Here is a 13,247-nt window from a genome sequence, read left to right as displayed (position 1 = left end):
CAACTTTTGATTGGGACTATCAAGAATACCACTATAGATTTATAGTTGGAGTCATGTTTGTAGGAGTGTGACATAAAAAGGAACATTTTTACTATGAGGACAAAGATACTTCTCATATTGGTCTCTTAAAAACATACTCTTGGGGCGCCTGGGTGGCTCAGTAGGTTAAGTATCCGACTTCGTCTCTGTCCATGATCTTCCAGTTCGTGAGTTCAAGATCCGCGCTGGGCTCTGTGCTCACAGCTCAGAGCCTGGAGCCTGCTTCAGATCCTGTGTCTCGCCCTCTCTCTCTGCCCCTTCCCTGCTCGTGCTTTTTCTCTCAAAAATGAATAAATGTTAAAAATATTTTTTTTAGTTAAAAAACGTTCTCTTGACTTTTCTTTTTTTTTTTTTACTTCTCATTTAGTTGTCCACTATTCAAATGCTATTGTTAACTCTGTTTTTGAAAGCACCAAATATCGATTATGTTAATTCAAGCCATCATTGTTACATGCTTCTATGAGTATAATACACCTTTCTCTATATTTCTAACAATTTTGTGCTTTACTCATAACTTATTTTACGCAATGTGTTTAATAATGCTAATGAAAGACATGGGTCACATTGGGAAGCCAGTGGGACCTAATGATTTCCTCAGAAATCTGAATTTAAAATTTCCTACTTAGGTTTTCTTTTGATGGCTATTTCTACATCAAATTTTAATAAGGATGGAACTAGCATAGTTAAGCTTTTCATGTGGAATTATTTTACTGATTTTAAAAATGTCAGTTAAAGATTTATAAAATAAGAATTATAGAAGCGTCTCTAAAATTTGAACATAAAGATTATAATTTTTTCAGATTTTTTTATATTTCTTTGTTTTGCTGTAAATGATTCAAATTATAGCTGGGGCTTTGAAGTTTGAATTATCACTGACACATTTTGGAATATGTATATATCCCTAGACTCTAAAATGAAAATTGAATTTACTAATGGATGCAGTACTCAATAGTTCTTGAAATAAATTTGAAATTCCCATGAATGTGGCCTCATTTCTAGTGCTACATTTGAATGAAGGCTTTAAAGACAAAGTTTTATTATGAGCATTGTCTTTATTTCTTTGTTCATAGTGATTTGGCTAGAGAAAGTGGGACAGACTTTTTTCTCTCATCATGTCTAAAGAAAAAAGTGCAGAAGGATCTGTCCTCACATGTGAATTTATAGGAATGTTCTCTCAGAATTTTCCACAACCCTGAATCAAATAAGTCAGCAAACTCAAGTTTTCAATTATTACCATGGGTGAACTTCCTTGCAAGAATTCAGTCCTATGCTAGTTTGACTATACAAATCAATTCTGACAGTATAATAGTATTATGTTGCTGAACACTTTTAAGTTCTTATTGTAGTGATGTGAAGGAAAATTGTTCAGATATTTTATTCTTTTCATAAAGTAAATTGATGATACAAGGGCTCCCCCCCCCCCCCCCCCCGCCTAGGGAAATTCCACTGGCAATATTTAACCCTGATGTATTATTAATTTATCAAGATCCATCTCCTTTTCTTAAAAAAATTAAAAAAATTAATCAGTAGATAACAATTGCCCACTAGCCATGATCTTTGTAGCATTTCTCTGTGTTTTTGGAGCTCTTCCTAGATTATTAAACCCAGGAAAATTGGCTGTTTCTCAGATGTAGGTCACAACAGTGCTGTGAAATCATCCCAAGATTTGTGATCTCACTAGCATCACAATGGGTTCAAAAGGGAGTACTGAGTCCACTCAGTAGTCTCCTATAACATACCTTAGTTTTAGAAATAATAAGACGTAACAGCAGCAAAATGGTCTTAAATCATGATTTAATACCCTATATATAATACAAAGGACAAAAAAAATCACCAAGTCTTCTACATCTAAAAGTCCTTTTCACCTTTTAATACTGTTTGTAAAATTCTTGATGACAAATGGCTATATATTTGATGTTTTCATTTTTTGATGGCACGGCTATCAGAACAAAAATAATTCTCTTAAACACATAACATTTTTGCAAATACATAGTTTGCCCTGGCATCTACAAGCAAAATATTTAAACTGAGGCAAAATACTGCAGTCATTTCAATGGAGCATACTATACTGCGTGTTGCTGAAATCTCTCCCTAAATCTTGCTGATAGAAGACTCGAATGATATGAATATGAGATCTCTTTTCAGGTACTTGGACTTTTATGATGTATGTTTTCTGTACAAAATATTATTAGCTGTGGTTTGTTAACTTTTTCTCAACACATGAAATGTTGTCTAGAAATAAACCTTCTTAGTAATGATATATATTGAAATGATATCAAAATTAATGAAGTAAGGTAAGAATAGATGATAGCAATATCTTAAAAGGAATAGACATTTAGTAAAATTTATTTGGGAACTGAAATTGCTTATTAGCCTAGTTATTTAACTAAACTTAGCAAAGCAACCCAACACAATCATGTAAAAATCAATACTATAATTGTGAATTTGGGATATTGTCATTCTGTGATTTTCCCTCCTATGACTATTTCTACCTAAGTGCAGATGTGAGTAAGTAAAAAAAATATATATAATTAGCCTCCATGATTTCAACAGTAATTGATAGTTTGTCATTTGGAGGTCTGTGTTCTTGAATGAAAAAAAAGAAGGAAGAAAAAAAGAAAAGAAAGAAAGAGAGAAAGAGAGAGATACAGAGAGAGAGAAAATATTTGTTAATACTTTGAATCTGCTATGACACAGATCCACTCTTTCTTGTCTAGGTTTAGTTAACAGCCTAAATATCACTGAAGGCACAAACACTTCTACAAAAAATGATCTTTATGTATAGAGAGGAAATGAGAAGAATCTTAGACAAACATAAATGTAAGTTGCTAGGTGTCTTAACCCTTAGTCACATTGTTTTAGCATTGGTATCTAAAGAAATTCATTGTTTTCTATTACTAAAATTACATATATGCATGTATTTAAAGATATATATATATATATATGTTTAATAAGAAAATATGTAATACTTTTCATGAATAATTTTTATTTTAATGCATATGACTAAGTTAGAAATCCTTTCTGCTTGAAACTTTTAATTTTTTTTAATGTTAATTTATTTTTGAGAGAGAGAGACAGTGCAAGTGGGGAGGGGCAGAGAGAGAGGGAGACACATAATCCTAAGCAGTGTCCAGACTCCAAGCTGTCAGCACAGACCCCCATGCAGGGCTTGAACCCACAAACTGTGAGATCATGACGTGAGCTGAAGTTGGATACTTAACCAACTGACCCACACAGGTGACCACTGCTTGTATACTTGAATATAAATAAATGTAAACAAAGGAGACTAATCAAGAAGTTGTGGTAGTGATGCCATAGTTTTAACTATTTATATCATTAATGACTTTCTACTACTGATGATTGGTTGAAAAGTAGGAAAATGCATAGAACTAAAACTAAACCTTTCAATTTCACTTTAAGTTTCTTTTACATCCAGTTACTCAAGTAATAGCAGACATTTCAGAATTTTCCATGTCCTTTGAGTTACAGATTGCTTCAGTTTTTGTAATATCTCACAAAGTTGTAATTTTCATGATGCAACATACATGGGTTTATGTATATGAAAAAAGAAATAAGGAAATAGGGAGTAACATCTTTTTAAATACTTAATATTTTGAAAAAAGTATTTTGAATTCATTGCTCTTTTACTGTTAAAGCATATATGGCTCTCTTCATGAAACATCATGATCATTGAGATCTTTCAAAAATAACTCCAAATTATATATTTAATTACTTCATGCATTGCTTATTATTTTGGTGAGCTTTAACACAGCTAACTCTGAAGTAAAAAAGAAATTTGGTTTAATACCTGGAGTAGTATAGCCAGATGACACACATACAAGGAAGATCCCCCTTAACAGATTTAAAATTTGCCTTGGTAGCTTGTTTTCGGATTGAGGAAGGAATCTTCATATATGAGGTTTATGTTGGTAGCAGTGCTATATTTGATTAAATGTGAAATCCTAATATTCATATTGGGCTACATTTATATTTGACTAAATGTCCAAATATTGCTTTTCATGTCTTGCTATTATTTATGCTATCATTTTTATGATATTCAATGAACTGATCAACATGGAGGGAGACATTACTTAGTGAAAGACTAAATATGTAAGAAAAGCATGGGGTACAAGTAGCAAAAACAAACAAACAAACAAACAAACAAACAAAAACAGATTTTATCCAAAAGGCTTACTTTTCTCACCTGACAAGAAGATGACATTAGATAATTGCTAACATTAGGTGAGGGATCGGAAAATTGTGGCTCTGTGGGTCTCCTGGTTTTCTCCTTATGGTCACAAAACAGCTATGTGGATGTAGCAACTTTAAGTATTACATATTTATTCCACATTTAACATACAGAGGGGGTCTTGGTGACAGTGGAAGTACTTTGTGTGATGTTCCATACTCTTTTCAGGAAGTAAAAGGTTTCTCAAGAACTTCTAATCAATATCTGCCTGTATTTTATTGGCAAGAACTGCATCAAAGTCACACTCCTACAGTATGGTCTGGCCTTTCTAAGACCAAAGGAACTCTTCACAATACCTCAATAAAATCTCAGCCCTAATATCACTGAATAAGGAAAACAATTCTGTGGCTGGACAGAGATACTCTCTGTGCTGATGTGTATGTGTATGGAGGTGTGGGTGTTGGGGAAGTGAGGGTGTGGGAGTGGGTGCACATACACCTTTATTAATCATTTTAGGAATTTTGAGATTTTATTAAATTAATGAGTTCTCCAGTAAGTCTTTAACTTAGTTTTTAATGCATAAAGTTTATGACATATATTATTGGCTCTTGACTTCATAGGTCACAGATTGGACCCAAAGAAATAAAAAAGCATAAAGCCCAGAGAAGTGGCAAGAATGTGCTAAATTTAAGAATGAAGTGGGGCGCCTGGGTGGCTCAGTCGGTTGAGCGTCCGACTTCGGCTCGGGTCATGATCTCACGGTCCGTGGGTTCGAGCCCCGCGTCAAGCTCTGTGCTGCCAGCTCGGAGCCTGGAGCCTGCTTCTGATTCTGTGTCTCCCTCTCTCTCTGACCCTCCCCCACTCATGCTCTGTCTCTCTCTGCCTCAGAAATGAATAAACATTAAAAAAAAAATTTAAAAAAAAGAATGAAGTGACAACATAGATAAATGTAGATTATAGGAGCAATCACTTATTTTTTGCTCCATGAAATGGTAAAATCTATTTTACTAGGTGGTCACATTAGGAAATTACCTATAATTCGTTATTCATGTGCACTTTGGAAGGAACTTTTGTTACTTTCGCCATTTTAATGCAATTGGATTAATTTGACTATAGAAATTTTGCTTGTGAAATATCACTTAATTTCATAATTTTACTGCTCCATCCTAAATAGGTGTATGTCTAATAAATTATTCAGCCTTCCATATAGAGAGAAGAGAAATCAAAAATTAAACTCTTTGTAAATAAGTGTTTTTCTATTGTCTTGAATGTTTTTCTCTCTAACTCTAAAACTTACATGGATGTAAACATTAGTAGACTCTGCATAGATGTTTTAAAGATTCTTTAAATTATTAAAATATAATTTCCCAATATTTTTTCTTTAGTCTACAGATAATCTCAGATCTGTGGAGGCAGAAGAGACTGTTCTGAAGAGATGAAAGGCTGCATTTATAAAATGCTTTATTTTAAAGTCAAATACAAATTTGAAATGTGAATACCAATACTACTTATGACAGTCTGGTGAATTGAATTTATTGATTTCTTTATATGCTGGTCCTTTTTTTTTTATCTAGAATATAATAACCACCTTGTACTTACATTCTACTTTTAGTGTGACAATTGAGACTTGATCTAAGCACTTAGCATACAGTAATTGCTAAATCTGTTTCCTTCATCATAATTTTGATGTCCTTAAGATAAAATGAATTTAGTTGACATAAGCTTTGTAGAAGTGGAGGGGCACCACTCGTAAGTGTGCTTTTTGCTCAGATTTCTTTCCTTTTTAGAGCTCTATTCTTGACATTCATCTTTTCATGCTATATATATTATTAGGCAAAACCTCTTCCCTCCTTCTATGCATCCATTCCTATCCAAATGAATTGGGATAGAAGATTTCAAAAGCTACATGTATATGAACATTGTATTTCAATTATATAGAGTTTAAAGAGGTCTAATCCTCTCTTTCCTATGAGATAATTTTAATATCGCTATTTATGCTTATTATCTTGAATGCAAACACATGTTTTCTATAGTAAATATCAGAGTTTATTTTATAATAATAATACATTGGTTTCCCTTTTCCTTAATTATTCCCTCATCTGAAGTGAAGCAATGACATCAGAAGTCACCCTATGTCCTAATGTAATATAGAAAAGGAATCACAATTATACAATGATGGGGGCTTATGTATACATTTTCCCTCCTGTCCCGAGAAAGGAAGAGAAACAAAATCTTCTTAAGGTAATTGTTCTCCTGGGGTAGAAAAGGGAAGAACCCTGGGTTCTTTATATAAATAAATGTCTCCATGGGGAAAGTTTACCACCAGCTTTTTTAGCTCCTTTGGAATATACACCTAATTGATATATATATATATATATATAGATATAGATATAGATATATAGATATATAGATATATAGATATTATAGCCTAAATATATATACCTATATTACCTAGAGTGAGGCAAACTCTTCTGAAGGTCTCTTAATATCTAATCATTCATTAACATTTTAGGTATGTCCTTTGACTCAAGTCTCCTATTTCTCAGAAAGCTCTGACCTTGCAAAAATATTAAATCCTTTTCTCTACTCCCCAAAACTCTACTCTTTCCCAAATTGGACCAGCTTGTCACTCTTACCCAATTGTGTTTACTTAGAAAAAGGCATCCACACACTAATGAGTAAACAAGTATACATTAAGAAGAACAACCTGGACACCAGAATCACAGATGGTCAAAATTCTTGAAAGTATTAAAAGAAAGCAAAGAAATAAAACATTGTAGCGTCAAACCATCCATAATCCTACAAATACTAAAACAGCAAAAATATTTTCTAGTATATACAATTCTTCTACATCTTCTAAAAAATATAAGAATTCTTGTTAGTCTTGTGTTTTCCAAAATAAAGCAAGAAAACAAAAAACAGAAAATGGTACCTACTCTTTCACATGATAGGTCTATTCCATTATTCTAATCTGTTCCAATCTATACAGGCAACATTGCTTTCCATTATATGATGAGTTTCATCACTTTTTTTTTCTTCTTAAGTTACCAAAAGGAAAGATGAGTCATCATGTTCTAAACGAGAATTCAGCAAAATAAGGCACTGTGGTGGAAATATGATTAGCTGTGAAAGCAACAACATGAAAAAAGGAGACAGAAGCCAAAGAGAGAAGAGAGAATATTAAGTAACTCTATCAAGTAATATTTTGATACTAATTTATATGTAATGGCCCTTAATTGATGATGTATATAACCTGCATTCCAATGATAGAGATCTCAGAAAGTGATATTCAAGAAATGTAAGAAAGATTACACAGCACAGAAAGTTCCCCAAATCAACCCTGCCCCCTTTCAGTTCCAAATGTTGTTTTAAATTCTGAAAATTTCTCTACCTCCAACTAGGGAGCAAAGCAAACTCAAATGTTTAGTAATCTCTTCCCACTTTGTGGGAATATTGAAAACAACTGCTGAGGAGCAATGGATTAAATTTGGGACTGGGAAAATGAGATGCTTCATTCTGTTTGCTATATGAATGGATCAGTGTATTTTGTATTCTTATGGATAGCATTACATCCAACAATTAGGTGGAGTAAAGAGGTATTCAGGCACCTAGGAAGTGAGGGCAAAGTGCAATTATTCTAAAGAAGGACACCTACCAACTAAGCTGTGGTTTCCTTTCCCCACTCAGTATATCTAGAAAAATATTATGTCTAAAATATGAAACATAGCAAAAAGTAGCTCTTAATAAAAGCTAAGTGATTAAAGTAGTTGGGTATTTAAGAAATGTTCCCACCAGGGTGCCTGGGTGGCTCAGTCTGTTAGGCGTCCGACTTCGGCTCAGGTCATGTTCTCACGGTTCGTGGGTTTGAGCCCCACCTCAGGCTCTGTGCTGACAGTTCAGAGCCTGGAGCCTGCTTCTGATTCTGTGTCTCCCTCTCTCTGGCCCTCCCCCGCTCATTCTCTGTCTTCTTCTCTCTCTCAAAAATAAATAAACATTAAAAAAGAAAGAAATGTTCCCACCATATCAGCAAATTGGAGGTCTGGAAAAAGCTGTTTAATATGAGTGAAATGAAAAGAAATTCTATGAAAATAGATTATAAGAAAAAGGAGATGATCAGGAAAAGGAAGAAGAAGAAAAATACGCAATTTTGGATGCAAATAACATAAAGAATCAGAAAGAAAGTTCTCTCAAATTCTTTAAATTATAGGGCAAGTTGGTAACAATGTGAAATCAAAGCTGCAAGTTCAAGATGAGAAAACAACAGAATGAGATAAAAATGAAGATTAGGGGGCGCCTGGGTGGCTCAGTCGGTTAAGCGTCCGACTTCAGCTCAGGTAACGATCTCTTGGTCCGTGAGTTCGAGCCCCGCGTCAGGCTCTGGGCTGATGGCTCAGAGCCTGAAGCCTGCTTCCGATCTGTGTCTCCCTCTCTCTCTGCCCCTCCCCTGTTCATGCTCTCTCTCTGTCTCAAAAATAAATAAAACGTGAAAAAAAATTTTTTTTAAATAATAAAAAAAAAAATGAACATTAGGGGCGCCTGGGTGGCTCAGTCAGTTGAGCGGCCGAACTTCGGCTCAGGTTATGATCTCACAGTCCATGAGTTCGAGCCCCGCGTTGGGCTCTGTGCTGACAGCTCAGAGCCTGGAGCCTGTTTCAGATTCTCTGTCTCCCTCTCTCTGACCCTCCCCCGTTCATGCTCTGTCTCTCTCTGTCTCAAAAATAAATAAACGTTAAAAAAATAAAAAAAATTAAAAAAATGAACATTAAAACAAAACAAACTACATTGAGAAACAAAGTGCCATGCTAGGATTAAGAAAATAAGTAGAAAGAACAAAGCACTGAAAATATATGGATGGAAATAACATTACTGATGTAAAGAAATAAGCTGAGGGGCGCCTGAGTGGCTCTGCCCATTGGGTGGCCGACTTAGTCTAAGGTCATGATCTTACCATTAGGGAGTTCAAGCCCCACGTGGGGCTCTGTGCTGACAGCTCAGAGCCAGAAGTCTGCTTCGGATTGTGTGTCTCTCTGTTTCTCTGCCCCTCCTCTTCCCGTGCTCTGTCTTTCCCTCTCTCTCAAAATAAACATTAAAAAAATTAAAAAAATAAAAGAAAGAAGCTGAGATAACTTTAGTGAATGCAGTAAAAAAGATAAAGCAATCAGAGAAAAGCTAATAGTTATGAGGAGCAAAGAGGATCCAAAATAAGGATTATCACTGGTAACTCTGAAGTAGAGATCTCAACACATACTTCAGAACAAATTATCAATTAAACTTTTACCTGAAGAGCACAGAAAATTCTAAGAGTTTGTGTTAAATAATCCTAAAGACAATGGCATATTCTCTGTTAAATTATTTAACTTCAGAGATTGAGACATACTTCTTAATCCATCAAGGTATAATAAGTAAATCAAGTACAAGGAGGAAATATTAGACTGATTTCAAAATTGGTCATTGGCAGAAGATAATAAAAAATGCCCACAAAGCTCTGAGGAAGGTCTCTGATCCAAGAGAGTTGTATGTAACCAAAATGACATTGAAGTATAAAGGCCATAAACCCTAATGTTAAGTGTGAAAAAATTCATGAATTCTTGTTTAAAGATATATTGGTAACATGATCCTGTTGATTAAACATTGAATCAAAATAAATAATTTAGAAATAAGTCGTGGTAAATGAAATGATAATAAGAAGTCACTCCATCTAATTCTCGAACTAAAGCTAAAACACACTGCTTGAATTGGTGTTACAGAAAGGATGTTAAGTGATGTACGCTGGCATATAAAAGTATAGCAAATAGTAATTGGAAAGGGATATTGAGAGAGTTAATACCTTTGTCTTTCATGGAAAGAAGTCAAATGATAGTCTAAATTTTAAAAAATTATTTAAAATAAACATGATTCTGGACTCTTGTTCTATATGGTCAGTTTCTTAATCTTAGAAGAATCTTTAAACATCTATATTTGTTACCACACTTCAGAAAAATTATTTGAATTATTCTTAACAGTTTTAATTCCTTGACATTTTGGGTTTTAGCTAAATATGTAAATTCTTTTAAGTGAAAAATAAGAAAATATTTAAGTTTAATTAATTGAAAGGGAAATATTTTATTTTATTTTTTTAAATTATTTTTACCTTTATTTATTTTTGAGAGTCAGAGAGAGACAGAGCACAAGTTGGGGGAGGGCGAGAGAGAGAAGAGGACACAGAATCCAAAGCAGGCTCCAGGCTCTGAGCCATCAGCACAGAGCCTGATGCGGGGCTTGAACTCACAAACCGTGAGATCAGGACCTGAGCTGAAATCGGACACTTAACCGACTAAGCCATCCAGATGCCCCAGAAAGGGAAATATTTTAAATAGAAAGTTAAGTAATGCATGCATTGATGAACAAATTGTTCATGTGTTTATCATATATGCTTTTACTAATTTCCTCTTATGTGTCCTTCAGACATATTTATAATTTCAATTATTATAACATTAAAACATAAACTTCCTTTCACTATTCTATTCTGCTCTTAATGGAATAAGTAATTTGAATAATTATATATGTATAATTATAATCATGTATATTATATATAACTAATATATATATATATTTCGATCATTTATATTTGATTTGTATTATTTCAAGTTGCATTATTTGTGTTTATTTTCTAAGAGAAGCACAATTATTATTTTATTTTACTTTTTATTTTACTTCCTATGATTTGCTATTAAATCTATCCTCGGGGCGCCTGGGTGGCTCAGTCGGTTAAGTGTCTGAATTCAGCTCAGGTCATGATCTTACACTCCATGAGATCGAGCCCCGCGTTGGGTTCTGTGCTGACAGCTCAGAGCCTGGAGCCCGCTTCGGATTCTGTGTCTCCCCCTCTCTCTGCCCCTCCTCTGCTCGTGCTCTGCCTCTCTCTGTTTCAAAAATAAATAATAAAAAAAAATTAAAAAAATCTATCCTCTACTTATCATTGAAATACATTAGTAAATTTCTCTAAAGAACTTCACATTTTCATATTTAGTCTTTAGAAGTGTAAGATTTGGAAACATATTATTTTATTTCATCAATAAATACTTGAACACTATTACATGGCAAGCATTGGGAGATCAAGGATGAGAAAGCATGACATGTCCTTAAGTTGCAAATGTCTAAATGGTGGCGCATACAACCATAAAAGAAAAATCACAATGTAGTATGAAAGCTAAGAACATGTGTGGAATGGTGATCAAATAGAGGATGCAGTAATTAATCTGATGAGAAAGGTTAAAGAAATCTTCCCTAACTAGTTTATCCTTGATTTGCCTTATGAAGACAAGAAAGGAAAGAAGATCCAAATTAGTAGAAAGATATGGAAAACATGGCTATTATCATGGAAATGGACCTAATTCAGAATTATGAGAGGTGAGTGGTAGAAAGGGGACACTTAGGCAAGGCCAAATGATAAAGCTTCTGGCATAATATGACAAAGAGTTCAGTGTTTCCCGGATAGGCTCTGATGAGCAAAAGTTGTATTTAGCCAAGGTAATGACATGGGCAAACTGGATTTTAGAACTCTCAGTGGAGAGTGCCTTCAAGAAGAGAAGAAATGAGAGAAATGTGGGAGGCTGCTCCAATAATCTAAGTGAATTACAATCAGAGTCTGGATTAATGATGTAACAACGAAGGAAAAAATTCATCGTATCAGCACTCAAGAATACGGAATTCAACTATGCTAATTGGTGTAGGGGGGTGAAAGCAATGAGAAAACACAAGAAGTTTTGTGATCTATGGGTGGAAGGATTATTAAATACAGAATTTACAGAGTTTGAAAAACCAATGAGACAAAAGAACGACAAATAAGTAGTTGACTTAAGACCACTTAGTATGGGTATAAAGCTTGAATCCCTAAGGAGATATTAGGTAATTATGTATGTAGTAACATGAAAAAGAGCCACATATGTAGTAACAAGAAAAAAAATATGAGAAGAAAAGGTAAGCAGGAATTAACAATTTACACTATAGAATTTTATGGGACAGAAAACAGAAATACAACCCCTGGCAAAGTTTGCGTAGCATTTGTCATTAATACTGGAGAAAAAGCTGACAATGTTTTTTGAGGTAAGAAGTGGGAACAGTTATAAGGAAGTAAAAATCGATAGTCTTAAGTACTATAGCAAATTCAAGTAAGATAATAGTAGTATATCAAGTGATATATATCCTCACTTGATCAAAGCAGTTCACTCAGGATCTTTAGCAGAGAAAATGTTCCGAGTTCTGGGACAGGTATTCGTATGATTTGAGTAGTGAATGTTGCATTGAAAAGGAGACACAGCTTGCATAGAATATTTAGGAGACTGATTCTAAAGGAAAAGGAAAAGAAATTTTTGTAGATAAAGGATGATATAGTGTGTATCTGTGTGTGTGTAAAGGGAATGAGTGCTTTTGGTTGGTTTGTTTAAATATGAGTGAAGCGTAAGCTCATTTATAGGCAGGAGGAGAGAAAGTATCTAATAAGTATGCTAATATTTATCAAAAGAAGATTATTAAGAAACTTGAGAAAAACATCTGTACACATTGATAAAGTAAGCAAAAATTCAGCAATATGTTATTTTATAGTTAAGGGAAAATTACAGAATTTTATGTACATGATATATTTTTAGGTTTTAAATGCACAAGGTAGGCTGATCTAACTCTCTTGATGAATTCAATAATGGACATATTTCCTGGTATATTGAGAGAGGAAACAGAAGCAATATTCTACTGCCTCTGTAATTGTGACAACATACCAAAGTGTTTATTAGTTCTTGGATGCAAGTTGCTGCAGATTTTTGCTTTTGTGAGCTTCCAGCAAGGTAGACCTACCTGAGTGAGTATTTAAATACCATATGGTTTTATAATGTTAAAACTACTTCATTGTTTTAATCCCTGTACATCTAAGGAATCATACTAGTATATAAAGTGAGTGAATTAGATGTTTCATATTTGTTTAAAGTAAAGGAAAATAGCTTATTTGACAATTCTATGTACAAACAACAAACAAAATACAGTTGAT

At 33.9% G+C, this 13,247-nt stretch overlaps 1 long non-coding RNA gene across 1 annotated transcript; it reads left to right on the top strand.

Annotated features, from left to right (window-relative positions):
• Positions 1-1,777: 1,777 nt before the first annotated feature.
• Positions 1,778-5,674, top strand: LOC125934194 (uncharacterized). The gene is made up of 3 exons (XR_007461265.1): positions 1,778-2,184; positions 2,757-2,859; positions 5,614-5,674. It is a non-coding gene; the product is annotated as an uncharacterized LOC125934194 (long non-coding RNA).
• The last annotated feature ends 7,573 nt before the right edge of the window (positions 5,675-13,247 follow it).

Source organism: Panthera uncia (assembly GCF_023721935.1).
Source record: "Panthera uncia isolate 11264 chromosome A1 unlocalized genomic scaffold, Puncia_PCG_1.0 HiC_scaffold_16, whole genome shotgun sequence".
Taxonomy (NCBI): Eukaryota; Metazoa; Chordata; class Mammalia; order Carnivora; family Felidae; genus Panthera; species Panthera uncia.
Note: the sequence above shows the minus strand (reverse complement) of the source record. Positions and strands in the feature narration are given on the sequence as shown.